Here is a 20,725-nt window from a genome sequence, read left to right on the forward strand (position 1 = left end):
TAGAAAGCTCCATGAGTAAGGAACCTTTCTGGGAAACCTTTCTGCCACAGAGTCCCCCACCTCTCCATCCCAGAGCTAACGAGAAAACTCCAATGGGATTTACCGCATGTTGTTGCTGCTGCCCTGCGCTTGTCAGAGGAAATGGAGGGGCTATGGATCTGACATGAAGAAGATAAGAGGTTAACAGCCCTAAAACAAGAGCTTGGTGTATCCTTCATCAATCCCACATGTTTAGAGTGGGAGCGGCGAGGGGCAGAGGACTGGGCTCTTTATTTTGTATAATTCTGATTCTGCTTCCAGGAGTGTTTCTATCCTATCCCCCCCCTCATCTTGGAAATACACGTGCACAAACACACAGATAGCCTGCCCACACACACACGTACACACGCACACATGCACACACACACATACACGCTGGGCAGAATGACAGCTCAGCTACGTTGCGTGCGAGGGGCCCGAGCTGGTGTTGTGTGGTCTGTGTGTATGCGAGTATGTGGAAGGATCTGCGGAGAGGTCTGGGCAGTGTGTGTGTGTGTGTGTGTGTATACATGTGTGTATACGTGTGTGTGTGTGTGTATGTGTGTGTGTGTGTGTATATGTGTGTGTATGTGTGTGTGTGTGTGTGTGTGTGTGTGTGTGTGTGTGTGCGTGTGTGGTCTGGGTGTGTGGTCTCTGGCGCGGGCCTGGGGAGAGCCTGCTGACGGCTGGGATGAGAAAAGAGCCGCTGTGTTTACTTTACTCTGGGGGCTGTGCATGGACACGGGAACACTGCCCAGACCCCTCTCTATAACACCATCGTGCACGCACACACGTGCACAAACACACACAAGCACACGGAAACTCACAGAAAGTCACACAAAAACTAAGGAGACACAAGTCTCATGTCACGCACAATCACAAATACCCTGCAAACTAGGTAATAGAAACTATAACTTTATACGGGCCGGGGCCTAACTGTGAATGGATTTTTCCTTAGTGTAGCATGAAGAGGAAAACAAAAAAAAGAGGTTTCTGAAGCTTCAGCTGGAAACTTAGGAGGTAGGCAGCTTTTTCCACAAGAGGGATAAAGGTATTAACCTCTAGGGGGCATCAGAGGATTCCCAGAAGACTATACCCCACTTTCTTCCATCATGTGTTAAGCCATGTTGTACTGCGCAGGTTAAATTAAATCAATGACAACACAGAACCAGATTTAGCCTCTTTTCTCTCGCTCGATTCTCTTCCAACCATGATTCTGCTAGCCCCCAACCCCAACCTTTCTCTCTCTCTCTCCCTCTCTCTCTCTCCCTGGTAATAGGGCTAAAAAGGCACGTTTGTTTTCCTTGGAGGCTGACTAACAAACAGCAGGGCTGGCTCTAATCGGTGTGGTAGCTGTGGAGGTCTGAGGCTTGGGATCCTCTTGCAGCACTGCTGCTAATGTGGGACAACCCTTCCTCAGCTCTGTGCTGGAGTACTACAACACAAAGCAAAAGTCTTTTCATTAAAGCGCTGAACAAATCTTTTTAACACATGAGACCATCTTACTTTAATATACCACAGTACATCCCCAAAATGCTGGAAATGCTGGTCTGGTCTAGATAGCAGAAATGGATTTCTTCTTCATAAAAACGTAAGGAACGGACTGAGTTCAGATAAAAGATGCTTAAAAAAACAAATCACACACACACTTTACTTGACACATAGTCTCACTCAGACCTAAAATTTCTTATTAGGCCACAGCGGCAATATCAAAACTGAGTGCCACATATTGATTATCATATTGCACCGTGAAAAAAAAACATTATGTTTTTACTGTCCTTATCTATCTATTATGCTGTGTGCATTTGCAGGGCTCACTGGCCAACCATAATATGTAATCAACTGACTCAAGTCGGGTCCATGAGGCTTGGTATGTGTTCGACATAATGTTGCTAAAAACATTTATAAAGGCAAAAATGCCAAACATTTGCTTATTCCTGTTTTCTCCACTGTGAGGATTTTCTGCTTATCTTAGTTTTTTATCATTGAGAAATTGAGTATTTTGGGGTTTTAAACAAAATCTGAAACCATAACTTTGGGCTCTGAGAAACCGTGATAGACAATTTCCACTGTTTTCTGACATTTATTCAATAAATTTAAAAATAACCATCTAATATGATAATAGTTTGTTAGTTTTACATCTAAAATTATGAACCAACCCTATCTAGGATGCAAGTTAGGTAACAGCAATGACTCTGGTTCAAATCAGGGAACAATGTTGCTTGTAATCCCTGTCGTTCTCTCCTGTTTCCTGTCTGTCTCCACTGTGTACTATCAATTAAAGGGAAGAACACAACAACTCCTCCAAACTCTGACCTTTTTAGTTCAACAACTCTAAAACATGACAAACTCTCTCCATCACAACCAAGATGGTAATCTATTTACCTGACCCACCACATCAACACACGCTTACACACGACTATCTCATGAATAAGGCGTTCATACCTCGGATCATATGCTGCCCTGAGCTCAAAGGTGACTCACATATGGCAGTGATTGGCAAGTGTGTGTGTGGATGTGTGTAAAAGAGATGATGGGTTTAGCGGGCACAAAGGGACCCATTTAGACAGCTCATCACCCACAACCCCCTCCATCGCCCATCAGAGGAGCTAACTCACTACGCTGGCTGCTCACAACCCCCTCCCCACCACCGCCACTAACACCATTTCAGTCCGTGCTCCCCAACATTACACAAACACCAAATTCCATCAAAGATCTCCTCTGACTCCTCTGAATGCACAGAGCGGGCCAAACATGACCCAGCCTGAGATGACTGGCCTGATCACACAGGCTGGGTGGAGCTTTAAACAATCCTCCTCAGTGTTCGCTCACTCCCGGGCCACCACATGCCTCTAAGATGTGGAGTGGGCAATGCAGTTGATAGCCAAAAATTGACCGTAATATGTGTCAGTTGTATCATTTTTCAAATAAATGAATTATATCAATATGAACTGTGCAGGTTCTGTTTTAAAACAGATGCTGCGACCACTTGCCAGTCAACGAGTTCTTCCACAATGAGTCAGCATCTCTTCTGCAAGCAGTCGCTCCCAGGGCTCATGGATAGTCTTTCGTGACAGAGAAAATGGACAGAGTGATCAGATGTGTGCCTCTGGCTCACTATCCTACCATCACGATGTCTGCCCACAGGGTTTGTTATCTTTAGGGCTGTCTGTTTGTTTGTTTGTCAGTCTCAAGTGCTTTTCAGAATTAGGCCCAACGAAGTGAAGTCCCCAATTTCCCATATAAAAATCCTGCAACAATAAACAGAAATATAAAGTATGGGCCTGCAAATTCAGGAAGATGTTTTCAGAGGATTAAGAGACTGGAGACAGGCAGCTCTGCCCAATGACATGGTGAGACGGAGAGATTTGAACCTTCATGAGTGAGGTTGTAACACTGCTGCCCCAGCTGCTTTACATAAAAAAAAAACACTTCACCAGCGTGAGAACCTTTCACAGTCACATACAAATATAAATTATAAAAACATTTTTGCTTACAGCACATTAATTTAAGGTTGCAACTAAAGATTATTACTTAAAGTATTTAATCACTTTATTCTCTATGAAATGTCAAAAAGGAAAAAATGCCCATCGCAAGTTCCAAGAGTCCAAAGTGACATTTTCAAATAATGTTTTTTATATGATAAATAATTAATTACCACAAGTGTTACTCAAAACTATTATGGCTATCGACTATGTATTTTTTTCATAAACTGATTAATCGCTTAATCTACAAAATGTCATTAAGTTGTGAAAGAAAATACCTGTCACACTTTCCCGGAGCCCAAGAAAACATCTTCAAACATCTAGATTAACCAGACCTGCCATCAACTAATGAATTAATCATCTGTTATTTTCCTTCAAGATTAACCTGACAATTATTTGCTCTCTTAGTCCATTAATTGATAAATCATTTGGCCTATAAAATATCACAAAATAGCCAAAAATCTCTGTCATAATGTCCCCTTCCCCTGTTTACTATTGCGTAATACAGCGGTAACCAGAAAATCCTCGCAATTTATAGGCCTGAACCAAGGAAAACCTGGAAAAAATACATTTTATTATTAACTGATTATCAATTGTTTCAATAAAACCGAATCTTGTAAGGATCTGCATTAAATGAGAGGACTCCATTAGTATTGAGCCTGTCTCTTTGAGCTGTCTTGTGGCCTGTTTCCCAACCCAAAGCTCCTCTGTCTGTCTGTCCAGGTCTGACTGGGTCACAGAAACCATACTGTGAAAACCAGTGGCCCAGCAAGCCTGTCAGCAGGGAGGAGACTACCAGGTGGGGTCAACTGCGGAGAGCAGACAGGGGTGAGAGAGAAGCGCCGCTTCATAAACAAGGCTCAGCCTGACCCCCGTTGCTCGATTCACCCCAAGGTCTATGGAGCAGCAGCAGCAGCGAGGAAAAGCCTCAAAAAACACTACCCACCACATTCCACCAAAACAAACAAGCAAGGCCACCCAAATTTTTCAATTAGAGCCCTGGGAGGGGGCAGGAAATGGATCAGTGTAGCCTTGCCCCCACCTTCCCCCAGCGAAGCAGTGCTGACTTTGGGGAAGAGAAGGAGAAGTGATACACAGAGCTCTGTAGACTTTCACTGAAAGGCTGAGGACTTGTTAACATGGATGTCAAGTCAAGTGATGGAGGAGCTCAATGACAACTTATCCCTGCGACATGGCGCCTGCCTGCTATCCACCTGTCAATCTATTGCTCTCATTCACACTCTCATACAATCAATCAGTTTTACATATACACATGGTAAGGTGTTGTTTCCCTGGGACAGGCCTATTTAAAGCAAGAATGTTGTAACAATATTTGATAAAAGCACACAAAAAAAGATATGTATGGAGGCTTAAAACACAACACTTAATGAGGCTCAGGTGAGTGCTTATATCACAACAGGAGGTCTTAAGGTTTATGAAGTAAGTAATATCTTAACCTTTAGATCTACTAGAAATGACTGCATCTACAACTGCAACTGAGACTATGTTTTCCTAATCTCAGATTAACATAGGCTTGTTATGACATTTAAAAAAAATGAAACAAATCTCACTTCAGAACTTCTTACTGCAACTAAATTTGGTTTCAATAAACAAATAAACACCTCAAGGACAAAACAGCAAACTTAAATCTGATCAGTTCCATCACGTTCAGTCTTAGCAGATGTTGAAGAATGACAAAGTTGAAAACTATTTTATTTACAATCAAATTACTTAATGGAACATTACAGTCATAAGCTATTAGACATAAAGGACGAGGTCATGATGCAAGAACAATGTGCTTTAAACCTTATGTACAGTGATTTAATGTTTGAGTGTCTTCCATTTACACAAGGCTGCCTTTCTGAGTCATATGAGGTCATTTGGTGTGATGATTTATTTCATCACTATTTTACTTTTACTACTCTCTAACATATTGAAGGTTGTCCAAGTATAAGCAATATTTCATTGTTAAAAGGAAGTTGCTTCATCTGACAATGAAAAAATACTGAAGGTCTCTTGTTGATGGAAAACTCCCTAACTGGCTTTTATTGTTTTGTATTAACATTATTTATATTTTTGTCACCTGTGAGAGATCCATTATTTATATTTCATACATTTGCAGAGAATGTCATTCTTCATTACAAATGTCATCTTAGGTCAGTGTACTATCCTGAGTAATCAGATTTTTGGAAATACAATTTGCTGGTGAATGAAATATAATTGTTTAATGCTTTGAGCATCAAAACCAATGTTTATAACATTTCTGTATATATGATTCACGTTGGAGACAAGCAAAAGCCAGATAATGGAAAAAGAAAAGATGGAGATCGAGGTATATGTACTACAGTACGTTTGCAAAACAAAGCAGTTATAAAATCAGTGGTAGTTAGATAAGAAAATTGTTTGATGTTTCATAGCAAATAAGTACATGTTAACGTAGGACAAACGCGCCGAATTTAACAGTGGGCGCTGACAGTTAGTAAGAAGTCTTGAAGTCTTGTTCTGCTACACAAGCAACGCAATTAACCTTTAAATTGACGGATAATTGAATGCAGTTTGGTTCAGCTATTGATATTGCCAAGATGGCAACGTCTGTCAGCTGTTTCTACTATCATCAGCTATCAAAGACACGCTTAAGACACCCTGTACAACATATCGAACAAGCCATCAGTGATCTTAGAGAGAATGATATTGGCTTTGTTGACAAATTTGACAGCTAACGTTAGCTTAGGCTAACCTCCGTTCGCTAGCAAGCTACTTCGTTATGCCGGAAGGGATAGCAGAGGCTGTCATTTGCGTCCGTTGCAGCATTATAAAGCGCTTAAATATCTACCTGACGTACCACAATTACATTGACTCTACAATGAATGTCTTGTGAGAAAAATATCTTTGAGAAAAGAGTTACTTACAGTTTATAGCAGCTTGTCTGCAGGGACCGTTTCCTGTATCCTCTGACTACTTCCGGTTTTCCGTTCTCAGCCCTAGCCTTCAGAATAAAATAAAATGTCATAAAATAAAATGTCATAATATAAAATCAAATCAAATCAAATAAACTGATTAATTCATTTAAAATCAATAATTCTGAAATGAGTGACTGGCAAACGTTTTGACTTAGATTAGATTAGATGGATAAAGTTGACGGTATATTTTGATAATATGCACTGATTTTCCAATTTTCCATTTAAGTTAAAAAATGTTTACTTCAAAATGCTGAAAAACATAATTTTTGCATGTTCTGTGTGACACTTTTACTCATGAATCCCCAAGACTTTCTGAAAATTCTGAAAACAAAAAGTAAAGTGGAAATTATGATACCAATATTCATTCATAAAAGTGTGACATATGGAAACTCAAACATCCCAGGTGTTACATTTTTGATATTCTCTACCTTTTACAATGTTCAGTACACAGCCCAGCAGCGGCGGAAAGTAAATGAGTATATTTACTTAGTTACAGTGTTGTTGAATACTTTCTTTGTTATTCTGCTTTATATTATTATATTTTTATATAATATTATATATACTAACATATATATATAATATATATATATATATATATATATATATATATATATATATATACACTGTTGCTCATAAAGTTGGAATAAAATATTTTTACCTCTTTCCATGAAATGATTGTGACAATGTGATTTATTCTTGACAGATAAAGTGTATATCTTCTCAAAACTTTAGTTGTCAATCTCTTCCAAAGTGATTACTGATGCATTTAAATAGGAATAAACAGAGGATTGTGTCTGAAAACAAATTCATTCCAACTTCATGGGCAACAGTGTATATATATATATATATATATATATATATATATATATATATCGACACCCTCTTAAAATAATGGCCTAAGTCATTTTTTCAGGTTTTTCAGGAAACACAAAAAACTCAACAAAAGAGTCACACTTTTGACATAGGCCATTATACAACCGGGGGTAGAATTGCATGTTCCCCTCAACTGAGGATTCAGGCGATTTTACCAGAGGTGGCCAGCATCATGAGGGGGTGATTTAGGCAAAAAAAACATTTTTGTCAAAACATGACTTAGGCCATTATTTTAGGAAGGTGACGATATATATTTATGCATATTTTCTCTACTACATTTAAGTGGTACATATTGAACTTTTTACTCCACTACACAATCAGCTTACCAAATAGGATGTATTGTTATAGACTGAACTTAACAGTGTATAAAGTTAGCTCCACTGCAACCAACTACAGCAATATAATAATGCTTACATGTTAATGCATCAAGGCCTACAGCAGTTGAGGTAATGTATTTCTTTCCTCTACTTTCTTTCTACTTGAGTGACACTTTAAATACAGAAGATTATAGTTTTACATTGTGGTACTTCTAATTTTGTTTATGTACAGGATCTGAATGCTTCTTCTACTACTAGTGCAGCACTGCTACTACTATTACATAACACTATCCAACTGAACAGAATGATCCTTGATCAGCAAAATTTCTCTGGTTTCTCTTTTGTTTTTGAATTTGTCTTTGTCAGCAAATGTTGGTTTGATGAGTTGTTGGTTCTGCACATCTGTTTTAAAGGTCCTTTTTGAGAACAAATGTGAGATACATCTAATGAACAATTTCTTCTATGCAGTCCAAATATGTGTACTTAGATCTCAAACTAAATGCAGCAAAACAGCATTATAGGCCTGCACGCATGCCCCTCTAAAGTTTTGGATGTCCTCGTGTGAGAATTCTGAAGCCCAGTGGGAGCTTTGCTTCTTTCCTAGTTTCTCTTTTCACGGTGCATCACTGAGGTATTTCCACTTGTTCTGGGAAAGGCGCAGCATCATTAGAAATGCAACGGGGACCACCCAGGCACACACTAGAACGCTGATACCATTACATTTATCTCACCAAATTGTGCAGGGCAGAAAGAATTTCTGTGATAAGGCAAGGCCCACTCCCCGGGGAAACCATATTGTCCAATTAGACAGGGTAATCTGATAATTGAGGGATCAAACTGTGACTTGGGAGTTTGCACAGATGCTGATGCAACACAGGGGCTGTTTGTCTATGTAAACATCAACTTAAAGCAATGACGCTGGAAGATTTTGATCTTGGTCTCTTCAGTACAGCCTCTGCCAATGAATGAGAACATCAGTGGCATATCACACCAACTAGGGAATCTACAAATCAGTAAGTAATTTGGTGCATTATATGTGTCATGTTTTGAGATGGGAATGAATTATGATTTATTTATTTATACTGTATATATTTATATGAAATTTATATACAGTTTTGACATTTTATAGTACAGAACAGCAAGAACCAGATATGCAGAGGCTTTCCTTAAATGACAATTTGAACATTTTCCATACACTTTTTTGGATTTCTTTGGATTCTCTCATATTTGTCCTTTAAAGACTGGAAACAGGTAAATGGTTAGCCTGGTTTTGTCCAGTTGGACCAGTTTGGTCCATCTACCACCAACTCTAAAGCTCATCAATTAATGCATTATATGTTGTGTGCTTAATCTGTACATAAACTGATATATAAAGAGACAAATTGTGGTTTTCTGTGGGATTGTGTCCTGCACAATTTCTTGCAGAACAGAATTCTGGCTGTTGCTGTTTCCAGTCTTTACGCCAAGCTAAGATAATTGTTTGCTGCATGTAGGCTCATATTTACTGCACAGACACAGGAGTGGTATCAATCTCCTCATCTAACTCTCGCCAAGAAAGCAATAATGCACATTTCCTAAATTGTTGAACCCCTCCTTTAAGCTCCTATTCCATCTGCAGACAATATTTTCATTTAGCAAGGAACATGTGATTGTAAGTTGTGCCTTTAAATAGAGCAGGCTCTCTGAGCAGGTGTCCCAGGTGTGCTCCTGAGGGACGCTGCTGATGCCTTGATCCTTGCTGTGACCCCCCAGCCCTCTGTAATCTACATCCCGTAATGGCACATGCTGCGCTGGCACCATTGCTCATCCCTGAACCCTATTGTTCATTGTTTGTCTTCTCCAGTTTTTTCCCATGGGCCCCTGGCCAGTGAGAGGAAAAGGTCACTGTAAATATTGCACTGAAATCCTCCCTCCCTCCCATAGAGCTCCTGAAGATGGAACAGGCGACCAGTGGGTGAGCACTTCCTTCCTGCGCAGGGCATTTCAACTGTAAGACATCAAACAAGTATGAATCCCTCAATGTCAAAGATCGCTGCTGTGAGATCATGTGTTCAGTGTGGACATTACGATAACCTGGGCAGGTCTCAGCTCTTTGTAAAGCACATCAGATAGCATCATATCTACATATGTGGCTCCATGTGCCATCAAAACGCTGCAGTTTATCAAGGAAACTGGACTAGACACGCTGTATCTTCTCATTAAAAGAATTCTAGCTATACCTATCTCATCGCTGATTAGTCATTTTCTATAAGCAATGATATGTTTTAATGACTCGGCATGAATCCAGTCCCTCTCTTTATTTTGCGTCCCATAAAACACACAAAATATGGATTCCAAGGGAAATTAAGTAAGGCTTAGGAACCCCTGACCCATGAGTGGCTAATCACTAGCCTGTAGCGCTGCTGTTAATATAAGACAAGGAGATTTTAAATAAACCCTTGATATTTGGGTTTGTTTTGCTTCTGAGTGGCGCTCCGTCTCCCGCTGCTCCCCTTTCCCGGAGGAGTCCGGTTCCCTGGGCTCACATTTTGGGCTCCGGAAATCCAGGCCTGTGCCAGGCTTAGCTTGGAAAAGCATCCAGATGAACACAATGGGAGCGGGAGAGTTAAGGGGAACAGAGAGCCTTTCAGTCTGAGTGCTGACACATTGCTTGACACAGTGGCTGGATAACATACTGTAACTAACAGATGAAAGGAGAGATGACGGTGGGGGCACAGGAATGATTTTACAACAAGGTGGCACAAAAATACACCTGTGATAATATCTCTTCTATGATCTTAAATGGACGGTTCACTCAGACATATCTGTCCCTACAGGCTTGGTTTTATTTGCCTCAGGCTTAAAGATATCTGTGTAAGATTTCTGCTGACATCCCAATACAAGGGAGGGGAATAGAATTTTATTTGTGTTGCCCACAGCATTGACAAATGAGACTAAAATAATTCAACAGCAGCATCTTTTTCCACAGAACATACTGACAACAGATTTCACAGGAACTGTTTCCTCAGCAGAGAGTAATTCCAGTGTAAACTACTCAACAGCGAGGTCTGCTGCTCTGCTGTTCGTCTGTTTGACTGCACTTACAGTATGTAGTACTTTACAATAGTCACCCATTCAAACTCAAATTCATAGGGTGTTTTTCTTTCATATAGTGCTTCTTCTACCATTCACGATAGATTGGGGGCAATCTGGGGTTCAAGGGGAGCCGGGAATCAAACCACCGACCTTCCGATTGTATTGTGACTAGGACTTTGTGGGCTTTGATCACTTGTGGAGAAGTTTTTATTCTACATAAATTACCCATTGTTAAAGCTGCTGTAATAAATATTTCTTAATGGATGAAAATTTACTATCTGTACTGTGAAAGGTGCCACAGTGAATAACCATTCAACCCATTTAACCCTCAACGTTTTTCAGCTCATTGTTGTGATTTCACGGCCCACGACTTTACTGTTTTGATTGAGTCTTACAGCTGTCATTGTTTTAAGCTGTAGCAGGCAGCTTTTTTCCATGAAAAAACTCTTAAAGGAGCTATTTGTAAGCTTTGCTAATGCTACATAGCCAGCATTAGCATTAATAGCTCTTTACATACCAGTCTAGAAGATATGTTGTGAGTTCAGCATCAAATTTAATTCCTTTACATGCCAGGAGCGCTCTCCAGAGGTGGAAAGCAATGCTAATGTTAGCTCTTGTCTTTATCATGTCTTTTTCTACTGAGGTTAGCATGCTAACCAGCTAGCCATGGCCTGTCGCAACACATTGCGATAGCGGCTCACTGTAGTCTCCAATCCGCCTCAGAGGGCGTATTATAACCTCTTGTCCTGTAAATGCAATGATGGCCGAAGCTCTTGTCAAGCAACAATCACCACCACCTGCTCCCGGCAAGAAACCACGTTCAGAGGCAGAGAACACTGACAAATAGCCCCTTTCAAACCCACTGTATACAATCTTCCCAGCACCAAATGGCAGACAGACAAAATGAGAAAATACCATGTCTGCTCATTGTGTGAAGTCATTAATTGTCTCTATTATTAATTGACTCTAAAATTGTGACTACAGTTCTGCTGTGGACTGGGTATAGTGACAGGGACATGGTTTTTAGAAAACTATGTCGCTTTTACATTTTTTAAATGTTTTGAGCTCCACAAAATTAATTCCACTTCACCAGTAATGTCAGAGACAGATACCTTAAATACTGGACAAATAAAACAAAAAACTTTCTGTGGGGCTAAGTACCACTAGAAGTAATTTGAGTGAAATGACCCTTTAAGTATGAAGCCATAGGAAAGATGGGAGAATTACTGCAGTTAAGAGGAAGAATTTGAAGAGAACGAGTGGGTGTGAGAGGGTATAAAGGAGCATTTTCCCAAATATGTTCAGGCTTTTACCACCCAGGTTAACATAACATGTTCTTCGCCTTCTCATAACACCATTCCCCCACCCCCCCACCCCCCCACCCCCCCGTCCCCAGGCTAGACAACAGGCTACTGTGTCTCAGGAGGCACAGTCAGGATCGACCCTGATCACTGTGGGGAAACACACTCTGGGAAAAAGTCTAGAAAGTGAAATGGAAAAGGATGCAGGAGAAGTAAAGTAGAGCCGGGATGACTTCCTCTGATACATATTGTCTTCCAAAAGCTTGTTGTGTAATACCTCCTCAGATTTTACTCTTATACCTTCACCCCTCCTTGAATGAGTAACATAACTTTGAGAGGAAACAGCTTTCATCCACAGGGGCCAGCTGAAGCCATCGATGCGTGCTGCGGTGTGTGTTCCGTCTTTGATGAGATGTGACAGGTCGGAGTGTGTTCATAACTGTTTGTGTTTATAAACAGGTGGACTTGGTTACAGCTGGGGGTTATTTGTGCGCTGGATGGGCCCGAGCCAATCGCAATCAGGAGGAGAGCATAATAAAATCATACACTCAGCCGGCTGATGTTATACACTCAGGCTCTGTTTTCTGTCGTCATTGGTCAGATGTTTTCAGTTTTTTTATTGGCATAATGCTGCCATATTTTTATTAGTAAGATTATATCCTTTTCTGAGACATTCCTACTGTAGATACATCACTTAATTTAATTGAACTGTAAAGTAATAGCTTATTATAGAAAAAACAAACAAACAAACAAAAACCTGTCGCCTTTTTTGTTATTTTTTTTGCACAATCTTTCTGCAAACACATTTCCCTCATGACAAATGTAACTGTTGTGTTACTGTATGTTACTGTCATGTTTGTAATTTAGATGCTGTGAGAGAGAAAAACAAACATAAATGATTTTAATAAATATTATAAAGCCCTGAGAGGTGAGTACAGACGTTAACACCACGCAGTAATTGGAACAACAGGGGGTCTATTTAAAGATATTAAAGAAATGAGGGGATTAAAGGATTAAAAAAAACCTCATGATATAAACTGAAAATAAAATCAAATCTTACTTTCCACTGTGTGAAAGGAAGAGAGGGTCTTAACTTGTATGAGCCCTCAAAAGGAAGACATGGGTTTTCTATCCCATGGATTTGCCCGTAAGGATTTAACACACTCAGTCGGCCTCAGTGAATATTAACTGGACTTAATGTGCAGCATATTGGCGCTCAAAACTATGATTTCATAATATGTCTTCATTTCCTTTGTTAAGTCAATGACAGTAAGGATCCAGGCCTTGGCTGGCAGCCTCACTCTCTCCTCAGGATTTTCTCTCCAGATATGTCCAGAATAATCAAATGCGTCTGCAGCCCAGAAGGGGGCGCCCGAGAATGTCATTTATGAACTTGGCCTCTCCACTGTGGACTTGTTTGCGGAGGAGGAGGAGGAGGAGGAGGAGAGGAAAAGATGTACAGTGAGTGAGAGGTGAAACCTTTGTCCGGAAGCTTAAAGGTGGGAGAATATTAAGGAGAAGTTGGTGACTGCAGGGTCGACTTACAGGAATCCCATGATCCTCTAGTTCCATGTTAGACAACTGGATTATTAACCAGCACATTTATATTAAAACAAACTTACAAGGTAGACAAATTAACAGGAACATGCTACAATATAATGCAAGGCACAACATCTGTATAAATGAATAATATTTAGGACTGGACAATGTTTGAAATATTTAAAATTTTAATGTCAATACAATACTTGATCTTGGCACTACACCATAAATCTAATGATACACTTGAATGAAACATATCAACTTTTTTTATTGTTTTTACAAAACCCTTACTTACTTTTTCTGTAAAAAAAAGAAGATAATGTTCTCAAATGTTAAATGTTTTCTTAATATGAGAAACTGTCATAAACTGAATAAAATCATCTAAAACTGGTGAAATTTTAATTCAAATCAGGAACTATCCAATGAAAGACTAAATAAGCAGAATATATTGCCAGCTTTCAGAATCTTGGCATATTTTGGTGGTTGAGGATGCCAGATGCATTTAGCCTTAATACCCAGTCATTATAATGATAATAATAATCAGAATTTTTATTTGTAAAGCACATTTCTAGCTAGGAGAACAAACTACGTCCCAATAGAAGGGAAAATAAAGTCCAATTATAGTAATTAAAAAGTTACAATAGTGTCAAATGGGTATCGAAAGAAATGAATAGAAAAAATAGAGATGAACAAAAATGAAATTTAGGGTACTATAAGAAGAAAAAAAAACACAAATAAAAACAACAGTAATTTAGAGTAAATTAAATAAAAACAATTGATGAGATCATAAAAATAAGTTGAAAGTATAAGAAGTGTGCAACAGATCTGAGACAAATTTCAATTTAAGCTTTAAAGAGGTTGTATTTATGGAAAGACTGCTGCTCCCTAATCACTAGTAGATTACAATCAGATTTGTCACAAGTAAAATCATGTAGGAGATAACAATGATTGGTTTGATTTTGGTTTCAGAATCACATACTTTTAAATCAGCAAAAAAAGGGATTACCTAAATTAATTTAGGAGCATAAAAATACATGGTTAAGAGCATGTGTATATGTGTACACAAATAGTGTGTGTGTGTGTGTGTGTGTGTGTGTGTGTGTGTGTATACATTACAGTGTGTGTGTGGGTGGGGAGTTGAGGCAGAGAGGCTGTTTGTAGTGAAAACAGTAAGAAAGAAGACACAGAGAGGAAGCTAAACACAGGCTGCTCTTTGAAGTACAGAGCAGGGTAATGCTATTGTGAACAGGTTACTTAACCAGCACAAAGGCGAGTCGTTAGTCGTTGTTAGCACAGCACATGTCTGATAATCACATCTGATAATATGTGATCTATGGTGTAGCACTGTATAAATAGAGCAGAGTAAAGGTAATATGTCGCAGGGTTGGTGTGGCGGTTATAAATTGTACTATTAATGGGTTGGAGGTGCTGAGAGATTTCCCGTGTTAAGTGGATGAGGTAGTGTGGCGTACAGGAAGGGAAATAGCATGTGTGTAGTTCAGTGGGAGGTAGTGGTGGTGGTGGTGGGTGGGTGGGTGAGTGGGGGGGTTGTAAGGAAAACTATAGGATTGTGTATGTTGGAGAGGTGCGGAGAGCGCAGCAGTGCAAATTGAGGTCAGTTTCAGCCGAGTAGCCTTTTAGCTTTGATCCCTCAGCTGAACTGGATGAAAGACATCCTGCTTCCCTTGCCAAGGAGGAGGACGAGGAGGACGAGGAGGAGGAGGAGGAGGGAGGGAGGATTGGGGAGGGGGGTTATCGGAGCGGGGTGGCCACCAGTTTTCTACCTGACAAATATGGCTTGATGCAGCACAAACTGTTTCCTCTGTTACACAGATAATCTCTTATTTTCATCTGTTTCGCCTCTCCTCGGGCCACGTCCTCGCCCACGCCGCTCTCTAAACCGCCCACCCCCTCCTTTTTTTTCCTGCTAATATAAATCCTGATGAGCTTTATCAATGCTTTGTCTCTCTATCTGCTCTTCCCTGACTCCCTCTCTCCTGTTGTTTTCCGTTACAGTGCATTCAAAATCTGAACTTTGATCCTCCCACGACCTGTCACACACCGGGACCTGAAGCCTGGAGCAATCCGCTGTTAGTGTGCGTGTGTGTGTGTGTGTGTGTGTGTGTGTGTGTGTGTGTGTGTGTGTGGCATTCGTGTGTATGCTTTTACATGTGCAACCTGGTGCAAAAGGTTACAAGTTCATGTCAATCATTGCGGGTGATCAAAAAACAATTAATGGGATTGTTGTTTGGACTTGACTCGCTGCGTCACTGATGTGTCTTCATACTGTAACACAGTGATGGGAATAATGAAAGGATTTTCAGTGTACGTTGCGTGATTTGGGTTGATTAATTGATTAGTTGATTCCCGGAAAAGTTTAGTTTACTACAGCCTGAGTGTCATTTTTGTAGTTTTGACCCTCATCTGTTACGATAACACTGTACTCACCGTAGTGATTTCTGGGAAGTTGTGATAGGGCGAGGAACAGCAGCGGCAACACGATTAAACAGGTTAACGCCAGGTCAGCCAAACCTATTTGGAAAAGACAACAAAGGCAGAAAGGAAAAATGATTAACCAAACTTTCTGGTTCAGATTTGACCTATCCTACCTACCGTTCCACGCACACCAGGAGAGACAACACAACAAAAACAATAATGCAGATATTTTGAATAATTAGTATATGTTTGTATATTTACAATCCTATAAATATCACCCAAATGGAGATCCACAGGGGAACCCGGGGTGGTGGAGAGGTGAAGTGGCACAGAAGGAGCAGATGAAGTGGTTTGAATTCCCTTCAGCTAATATGATCATTAAATGATAGGTAAGCCTGCCAACAGATCTAAGATCAATGGAGAGTGATGATGAAATAGAATAATATTTGTGTTTCTGCTTGAACAAGCTTCATTTTATTTTCAGGGTTTTTATTACTGACTTTTACCTCCAAATAAAGTGGTTTGGACCTGAAAGGTTCGCTTGTTTACAGCCTGACTGATCCTCTCACTGCTCGTGTTTCTTGTTATAGAGACTGAGTGCTGTTTTCCCGGAAATAAAAGGTGGAGTTTTCTAGTAAACAAACACAAGTTATCATAGTCACTCGCTAAAACACAGTGTGTTCATTCTTGAGGTTTAACAAAAATGTGTTTTAAATTTATTTGTTTCCTCCGAAGCCAGTATTTTATGTTTGCTAGATTGCACTCATCATTGCTTAGTTCGTTGGCTCTTTGCAGCCCCAAACTGTTAATCAGCAGAATTACATTAAACCAATGGCAGCAGTGGCAACAAGAGGCAGAAAAATGGAGTCAACGTGGTGTCAAACATAGTGTCAAAACCTGCAGTTCCTCTAATGACCACTAGAGTCTGGCTCCAACAGTGAGTCAATCCCCAGAGACTCTAGAAATATAGAAATATAGAAAAAATTAGTTTACAGCCTGGTACAAAAAACTGTTTTGGTCTCTACAGCTAATTTGTTAATATCTGTGATTATTATTATCAACACTGATCTATCTATCTATCTATTTATCTATCTATCTATCTATCTATCTATCTATCTATCTATCTATCTATCTATCTATCTATCTATCTAATTTCCTCCTTCATGACAACTGTTTATATAATTCACCTGTTTACATGCATAATTAAGGGCGTGAGTGACAGGTGGGTGAACGTGTGTTTGCCACAAACTGATTAACCAGGAGTTAGGGGCGGAGTCAGGCACCGCCTAGATGGTGATGGTGGAGCAGCTCACTCTGAGCTTCAAAACTGCTCTTCAGAAACCTGTGGTTGACGTCACGGAGACTACGTCCATCTTTATTCACAGTCTGCGGTGCTCACCAGCGTCCTCTTGCATGTGCAGAAAGCGAGAATCCACTCATTGCTCCATAGCACTACTAGTGGTCAAAGACTCAGCTGGGTGCCTTTAACATGATGAATAAAGCGTTATAATAATAATTTTGTATAGAAATGCAATGGTCCAGCTCTCACTATATCTTGTTCTTTTTGAGCTTTCAGTCTCTCTTTGTCTTCACCTCTCTGCTCTGAGCTGGAATACTTCAAAGTGTTTCGTCACATTGGAAAAAAACAGACACGTATGGAACATAAATGACAGGATGGGACTATAAGTTCAAATACAATAGAACTCAGGAACAAAGAGGATTAATAGAGGGTCACTTTCCTGTGTTTGACACTGGACCACTGGTCCCATAAATGTCCTCTGTGTTCTTTCTTTATTTCTTCTGTCAGTTAGGCTTTTATAAATGTGGAAACAAAGAAAAACAGTTGCGTGGAGAGAAAGAAAGTTTGACCATCATGGACAGAATAAATGTAAGACCTACAATAACATTTCAGGACAGTATGGGAGGTGTGCGTGCAGGCCAGGAGGTCTATTAAAGAAGTGGGAGGATGCAAATGACGTCTGTGAAGTAAAATGGAGCTACAAACAAATCTTCACAGATAATCTGCCCTGATATGACATTATGGGAATAACTGAGCTGTTCTGGCACCCATTCAGTCCGAATCCTTTCACCCTGTGTGTGGGAACACTGAGCATCTTCACATCAGTAAACAGTGCGTCATTAGCAGAGAGAAGAGGCTGCACTCTGGTGATAACTTTGTAGATACGATAGCAGATGTTATATTACCTGGGTTTATTCAACAACATAAATCTGCAAAGTAATGATGATGACTCATACAGTATGGGAACATAAACACAAAGAATGCAGCTTTGAAAAAGTCTTCATCACAATGAGGGGTGTTATAATATACTGGTATTGATATGTTAATAATACACAGATGATAATATCATGATGGCAGATGTTAGACGTTGAGGATCTTTTGTTCATCAGTTCATGCGGTTGACTTTTCAATATCCGTTAACTAGCGTGGCATCATGGGAGTTGTTGTCTTCACCACCATTGCTGACAGCTTCTCCTGGTTTGGATTCCTCCAGTGTCAGTGGTTCAGGAGGTTTTTACCGGCAGCTGAATTATCCACAGAGGTGTCCTCCTCTCCAACCACAGACAGACCAGTTGATTAAACCAGTAAAAACACTGAATGAAACAGTTGAAACATTTAAAATCAGTGTTTTCTTTGACGCTGCACGGCGGTCACAAGGCTTCTCGACACTGCTGGGAGCTGAGCTGTCTAACATTTGTTTGCTTTGTTTCTCTGATAACTTAAGATCCAGATATCCAATAACTAAGATCCTTCATGTGGTTAAAATATATAGTTGAGATCGAATAATGTGTAAAAATTGAATCTTAAAAAATGTGACTTAAAACTGAAAGAAAGTCCATTTTGAACAAAGCAAAGTGGATATGATAAGATTTCTCTGGTTAGAGAATTGCTGGAAACATTTGGGATAGACAACAACTCAGCAACATATAGTTGTTTTTACAGATTTGAATGTGGGAAAGTTGTAACTTTTAGTGTAATTGTTGTTTTTGTTTGTTTTTGGTGTTACAGACTCTCTCCACCTCCCTCCATATTCTAGTTTAATTCATCTGGTAAAAAAAGAGACAAAACCAACAATAAATAAAGTTGAAGATGAATTTGTCAGATTATTTATTATTTATTTATTCTAATGTTCTTGATCCATTGATTGATATTGTAATAATATCGTTATCTTGTGGGAACGATAATTGTGCTGTGAAAATCTGATATCGTGACAGCCCTGATCACAATGTGTGATGAACTTTATGAACTTTAGCATAAACAATTATGACTCACAAAAGCAAATATGATTTATAGTTCTGAGCAAGTAGTTTAGCAAGTTGCTAATTTGGAGCTCTACCTTGATTGACTGTCAGGTTGATGTCTCACACCCTAATGCTAATATGCCCCGAGGAGAAACACAACATCAACTGACGAATGACCTTTTTTTTCCATTCAGCCATCTTGCTTCCTAGAACGGGGATGGAATCACCAGCTAAGTTGCATAATGAGACGACAAGTCCCAACAGCCGGGAATGTCTCTGGCTCTCTAAACTAATCTGCCCTGACAACTTCTCCGCAGCCAGGAAAACACCTCATTCAATCAACTGAGAAACAGGCTCTTCTATTTAATGGATTAGTGCTCAGTTAAGTCTGAAATTAACAGCAAACAGGTCGTGCAAACAAGCATTAAGGTCCTTAAGTAAAAGACAAAAACATAAATGCAAAAATATTCCATTACAATCATGCAAGGCACGCATTCAAATACAGAAATATTTTTGATAAAATGCAGTTATTTATGAAAAGTATTAGAAATCATTATGCAGAAATGCCCCTTTAGATAGTCACTTTATATCCCTCAACACATAAGCAACAAGAATGTTCAATGGACAAGACGATTTTAACCACATTCATTTCATTAATTTAAATACATATAAACCGTTAGAGCTCTTTCATTATATCAACCGCATAACAGCTGCTCATGTGTTTAGTTTGTAAAATCTTAATCTCTAAAGTGACTATAAGGAGTAACTCTTGAGAAAGCAGTCCATGTTTCTATCTCTCGTTCATTCATCAGGCTTTAGTACTGGTACAAGAGAACATGCAATATCAGGCGTATAGGCCTTTTTCACTGAAGTCAAAGCACAGGAGTAAATAATACAATTACTAAAGGATGAATTCCAAACTGCTTTAGTTTTAGTTTTGTTGTGCAGTTTCATGAAAAAAAAAAAAAGTTACAGTATGTGTTGTCAAGGTTGCAACGGTAAAGGCGGGCGCAGCCGGTGACGCGATGTTTCATTTCGGTTCAGCCTGCACGGTCTACGGTGGTGCGTTTGGGACACAGCTACAGTGTCAGGACGAACAGGGTCACTGGAATGGGACAGAGCCATCATTAATGTTATTACTAACACCTGTGATTTATGACAATTCTTGCCTCCCCTCACTCGCTCCCTGTGAGTGTTGGAATCCATTTTAGGAATTTGCTGATAACATTTAAGGCGCTGACTGGTCAGGCTCCGAGTTACATTTTAGATATATTGATTTCCTAAGAACCACAAAACATCCATAGATCCTCAGGCTGGTCATTTCAAGTATTTATAATACATTTATAATACTGTCATCCTGATTTTCCATTTTTTAATTTAGCAATTATATGTTTCACTTCTTAAAGCTCATTATTTTCTTCTTCTTCTGTGTTTTATTTGAAGTGTTGATCCATGAGAAG

General features: G+C 39.6%; 1 protein-coding gene across 1 annotated transcript in view; it reads right to left on the reverse strand.

Annotated features, from left to right (window-relative positions):
• Nucleotides 1–6,474, reverse strand: part of exoc2 (exocyst complex component 2) — a 47,385-nt gene extending 40,911 nt beyond the window's left edge. The window contains exon 1 of the mRNA XM_056379084.1: nucleotides 6,413–6,474. The gene's annotated coding sequence lies outside the window, so the exon portion shown is untranslated. The remainder of the gene's footprint in view (nucleotides 1–6,412) is intronic.
• Between the last annotated feature and the right edge of the window lie 14,251 nt (nucleotides 6,475–20,725).

This window comes from Seriola aureovittata, chromosome 6 (assembly GCF_021018895.1).
Source record: "Seriola aureovittata isolate HTS-2021-v1 ecotype China chromosome 6, ASM2101889v1, whole genome shotgun sequence".
Classification (NCBI taxonomy): Eukaryota; Metazoa; Chordata; class Actinopteri; order Carangiformes; family Carangidae; genus Seriola; species Seriola aureovittata.